Below are 5,196 nucleotides of genomic sequence, written 5' to 3'. Positions count from 1 at the left end.
AGCCCCGGCAGCCGCAGCCCCCGCCGGCCCGGCCAGCCCGGTCCGCATCCCTGGCCAGCGCCTGGAGCGTTTGGACTTTGTCATTTTTTCTCAAAGACCCGTCTCTGCCAACTGACGTGGGCTTCAGCGGGGGCTGCTCCCCGCCTCCTGGGTGTCCTGCCCGGGCACATCGGAGGGTCAGCCTGGGTCTTGAGCTACTGCTGGTAGGTGCACTACGGGGGCCCTCGGCAGCCGCCCAGGCCCACCCCTGCAGCCAGCACACGGCTGCCAGCAGCCACCACACAGCTGCCAACAGCCCGCTCCCCGTCACCCCCCAGCCCAACTCTGCATACATCTGGCGGGGGTGCTTTTTTGACTTCCCCCCTTTTGGCCTATGGGGAAAAGCCAGGGGGGAAACCTCCAGAGTCAGGCCGACCTCCTGGAACTCCAACCCGGCCTGGAGCCACCGGTCTGTCCCCTTCCCGGTTCTCAGGACATGCATCAACACTCGGCTCAGCCCCGGCAGCCGCAGCCCCCGCCGGCCCGGCCGGCCCGGTCCGCACCCCTGGCCAGCGCCTGGAGCGTTTGGACTTTGTCGTTTTTTTTCTCCAAGACTCATCTCTGCCAACTGCCGTGGGCTTCAGCGGGGGTGTCTGCTCCCCGCCTCCTGGGTGTCCTGCCCGGGCACATCGGAGGCTCAGCCTGGGTCTTGAGCCCCTACTGGTAGGTGCACTCTGAAGGCGCCCTCCGCAGCCGCCCAGGCCCACCCCTGCAGCCACCACACAGCTGCCAACAGCCCGCTCCCCGTCACCCCCCAGCCCAACTCTGCATACATCTGGCGGGGGTGCTTTTTTGACTTCCCCCGTTTTGGCCTATGGGGAAATGCTAAGGGGAAAACGTCCAGAGTCAGGCCGACCTCCTGGAACTCCAACCCGGCCTGGAGCCACAGGTTTGTCCCCTTCCCGGTTCTCACGACATGCATCGACACTCGGCTCAGCCCCGGCAGCCGCAGCTCCCGCCGGCCCGGCCAGCCGGGGTCAACCGCCCTGGCCGGCGCCTGGAGCGTTTGGACTTTGTCACTTTTTCTCCAAGACTCGATTCTGGCACATGCCATGGACTTCAGCGGGGGCTGTTCCCCGCCTCCCGGGTGTCCTGCCCGGGCACATCGGAGGCTCAGGCAATGTCTTCAACCACCGCTGGTAGGTGCACTACGGGGGCCCTCGGCAGCCGCCCAGGCCCACCCCTGCAGCCAGCACACGGCTGCCAGCAGCCACCACGCAGCTGCCAACAGCCCGCTCTCCGTCACCCCCCAGCCCCTTCTGCATACATCTGCCGGGGGTGCTTTTTTGACTTCCCCCCTTTTGGCCTATGGGGAAATGCTAAGGGGAAAACCTCCAGAGTCAGGCCGACCTCCTGGAACTCCAACCCGGCCTGGAGCCACCGGTTTGTCCCCTTCCCGGTTCTCAGGACATGCATCGACACTCGGCTCAGCCCCGGCCGCCGCAGCCCCCGCCAGCCCGGCCAGCCGGGTCCGCCACCCTGCCCGGCGCCTGGAGCGTTTGGACTTTGTCGTTTTTTTTCTCCAAGACTCACCTCTGGCACATGCCATGGACCTCAGCGGGGGCTGCTCCCCGCCTCCTGGGTGTCCTGCCCGGGCACATCGGAGGCTCAGGCAATGTCTTGAGCCACCGCTGGCAGGTGCACTCAGGGGGCCCTCCGCAGCCGCCCAGGCCCACCCCTGCAGCCAGCACACGGCTGCCAGCAGCCACCACACAGCTGCCAACAGCCCGCTCTCCGTCACCCCCCAGCCCAACTCTGCATACATCTGCTGGGGGTGCTTTTTTGACTTCCCCCCTTTTGGCCTATGGGGAAAAGCCAGGGGGAAAACCTCCAGAGTCAGGCCGACCTCATGGAACTCCAACCCGGCCTGGAGCCACCGGTTTGTCCCCTTCCCGGTTCTCAGGACATGCATCGACACTCGGCTCAGCCCCGGCCGCCGCAGCCCCCGCCAGCCCGGCCAGCCGGGTCCGCCACCCTGCCCGGCGCCTGGAGCGTTTGGACTTTGTCGTTTTTTTTCTCCAAGACTCACCTCTGGCACATGCCATGGACCTCAGCGGGGGCTGCTCCCCGCCTCCTGGGTGTCCTGCCCGGGCACATCGGAGGCTCAGCCTGGGTCTCGAGCCCCCTACTGGTAGGTGCACTACGGGGGCCCTCCGCAGCCGCCCAGGCCCACCCCTGCAGCCAGCACACGGCTGCCAGCAGCCACCACACAGCTGCCAACAGCCCACTATCCATCACCCACCAGCCCCTCTGCATACATCTGCTGGGGGTGCTTTTTTGACTTCCCCCCTTTTGGCCTATGGGGAAAAGCCAGGGGGGAAACCTCCAGAGTCAGGCCGACCTCATGGAACTCCAACCCGGCCTGGAGCCACCGGTTTGTCCCCTTCCCGGTTCTCAGGACATGCATCGACACTCGGCTCAGCCCCGGCCGCCGCAGCCCCCGCCAGCCCGGCCAGCCGGGTCCGCCACCCTGCCCGGCGCCTGGAGCGTTTGGACTTTGTCGTTTTTTTTCTCCAAGACTCACCTCTGGCACATGCCATGGACCTCAGCGGGGGCTGCTCCCCGCCTCCTGGGTGTCCTGCCCGGGCACATCGGAGGCTCAGGCAATGTCTTGAGCCACCGCTGGCAGGTGCACTCAGGGGGCCCTCCGCAGCCGCCCAGGCCCACCCCTGCAGCCAGCACACGGCTGCCAGCAGCCACCACACAGCTGCCAACAGCCCGCTCTCCGTCACCCCCCAGCCCAACTCTGCATACATCTGCTGGGGGTGCTTTTTTGACTTCCCCCCTTTTGGCCTATGGGGAAAAGCCAGGGGGAAAACCTCCAGAGTCAGGCCGACCTCATGGAACTCCAACCCGGCCTGGAGCCACCGGTTTGTCCCCTTCCCGGTTCTCAGGACCTGCACTGACACTCGGCTCAACCCCGGCAGCTGCAGCCCCCGCCGGCCCGGCCAGCCGGGTCCGCACCCCTGGCCAGCGCCTGGAGCGTTTGGACTTTGTCGTTTTTTCTCAAAGACCCATCTGTGCCAACTGCCCTGGGCTTCAGCGGGGGCTGCTCCCCGCCTCCTGGGTGTCCTGCCCGGGCACATCGGAGGCTCAGCCTGGGTCTTCAGCCCCTACTGGTAGGTGCACTCGGGGGGGCCCTCCGCAGCCGCCCAGGCCCACCCTTGCAGCCAGCACACGGCTGCCAGCAGCCACCACACAGCTGCCAACAGCCCGCTCGCCATCACCCCCCAGCCCCTCCTGCATACATCTGCCGGGGGTGCTTTTTTGACTTCCCCCGTTTTGGCCAATGGGGAAATGCCAAGGGGAAAACCTCCAGAGTCAGGCCGACCTACTGGAACTCCCACCCGGCCTGGAGCCACAGGTTTGTCCCCTTCCCGGTTCTCACGACATGCATCAACACTCGGCTCAGCCCCGGCAGCCGCAGCTCCCGCCGGCCCGGCCAGCCCGGTCCGCACCCCTGGCCTGCACGCCTGGAGCGTTTGGACTTTGTCGTTTTTTCTCCAAGACTCGCCTCTGGCACATGCCATGGACTTCAGCGGGGGCTGCTCCCCGCCTCCTGGGTGTCCTGCCCGGGCACATCGGAGGCTCAGCCTGGGTCTTGAGCTACTGCTGGTAGGTGCGCTTCGGGGGCCCTCGGCAGCCGCCCAGGCCCACCCCTGCAGCCAGCACACGGCTGCCAGCAGCCACCACACAGCTGCCAACAGCCCGCTCTCCGTCACCCCCCAGCCCCTCCTGCATACATCTGCTGGGGGTGCTTTTTTGACTTCCCCCCTTTTGGCCTATGGGGAAAAGCTAAGGGGAAAACCTCCAGAGTCAGGCCGACCTCCTGGAACTCCCACCCGGCCTGGAGCCACAGGTTTGTCCCCTTCCCGGTTCTCACGACATGCATCAACACTCGGCTCAGCCCCGGCAGCCGCAGCCCCCGCCGGCCCGGCCAGCCCGGTCCGCATCCCTGGCCAGCGCCTGGAGCGTTTGGACTTTGTCATTTTTTCTCAAAGACCCGTCTCTGCCAACTGACGTGGGCTTCAGCGGGGGCTGCTCCCCGCCTCCTGGGTGTCCTGCCCGGGCACATCGGAGGGTCAGCCTGGGTCTTGAGCTACTGCTGGTAGGTGCACTACGGGGGCCCTCGGCAGCCGCCCAGGCCCACCCCTGCAGCCAGCACACGGCTGCCAGCAGCCACCACACAGCTGCCAACAGCCCGCTCCCCGTCACCCCCCAGCCCAACTCTGCATACATCTGGCGGGGGTGCTTTTTTGACTTCCCCCCTTTTGGCCTATGGGGAAAAGCCAGGGGGGAAACCTCCAGAGTCAGGCCGACCTCCTGGAACTCCAACCCGGCCTGGAGCCACCGGTCTGTCCCCTTCCCGGTTCTCAGGACATGCATCAACACTCGGCTCAGCCCCGGCAGCCGCAGCCCCCGCCGGCCCGGCCGGCCCGGTCCGCACCCCTGGCCAGCGCCTGGAGCGTTTGGACTTTGTCGTTTTTTTTCTCCAAGACTCATCTCTGCCAACTGCCGTGGGCTTCAGCGGGGGTGTCTGCTCCCCGCCTCCTGGGTGTCCTGCCCGGGCACATCGGAGGCTCAGCCTGGGTCTTGAGCCCCTACTGGTAGGTGCACTCTGAAGGCGCCCTCCGCAGCCGCCCAGGCCCACCCCTGCAGCCACCACACAGCTGCCAACAGCCCGCTCCCCGTCACCCCCCAGCCCAACTCTGCATACATCTGGCGGGGGTGCTTTTTTGACTTCCCCCGTTTTGGCCTATGGGGAAATGCTAAGGGGAAAACGTCCAGAGTCAGGCCGACCTCCTGGAACTCCAACCCGGCCTGGAGCCACAGGTTTGTCCCCTTCCCGGTTCTCACGACATGCATCGACACTCGGCTCAGCCCCGGCAGCCGCAGCTCCCGCCGGCCCGGCCAGCCGGGGTCAACCGCCCTGGCCGGCGCCTGGAGCGTTTGGACTTTGTCACTTTTTCTCCAAGACTCGATTCTGGCACATGCCATGGACTTCAGCGGGGGCTGTTCCCCGCCTCCCGGGTGTCCTGCCCGGGCACATCGGAGGCTCAGGCAATGTCTTCAACCACCGCTGGTAGGTGCACTACGGGGGCCCTCGGCAGCCGCCCAGGCCCACCCCTGCAGCCAGCACACGGCTGCCAGCAGCCA

Source organism: Eleutherodactylus coqui, unplaced genomic scaffold, assembly GCF_035609145.1.
Source record: "Eleutherodactylus coqui strain aEleCoq1 unplaced genomic scaffold, aEleCoq1.hap1 HAP1_SCAFFOLD_74, whole genome shotgun sequence".
In the NCBI taxonomy this organism is placed as follows: Eukaryota; Metazoa; Chordata; class Amphibia; order Anura; family Eleutherodactylidae; genus Eleutherodactylus; species Eleutherodactylus coqui.
Note: the sequence above shows the minus strand (reverse complement) of the source record.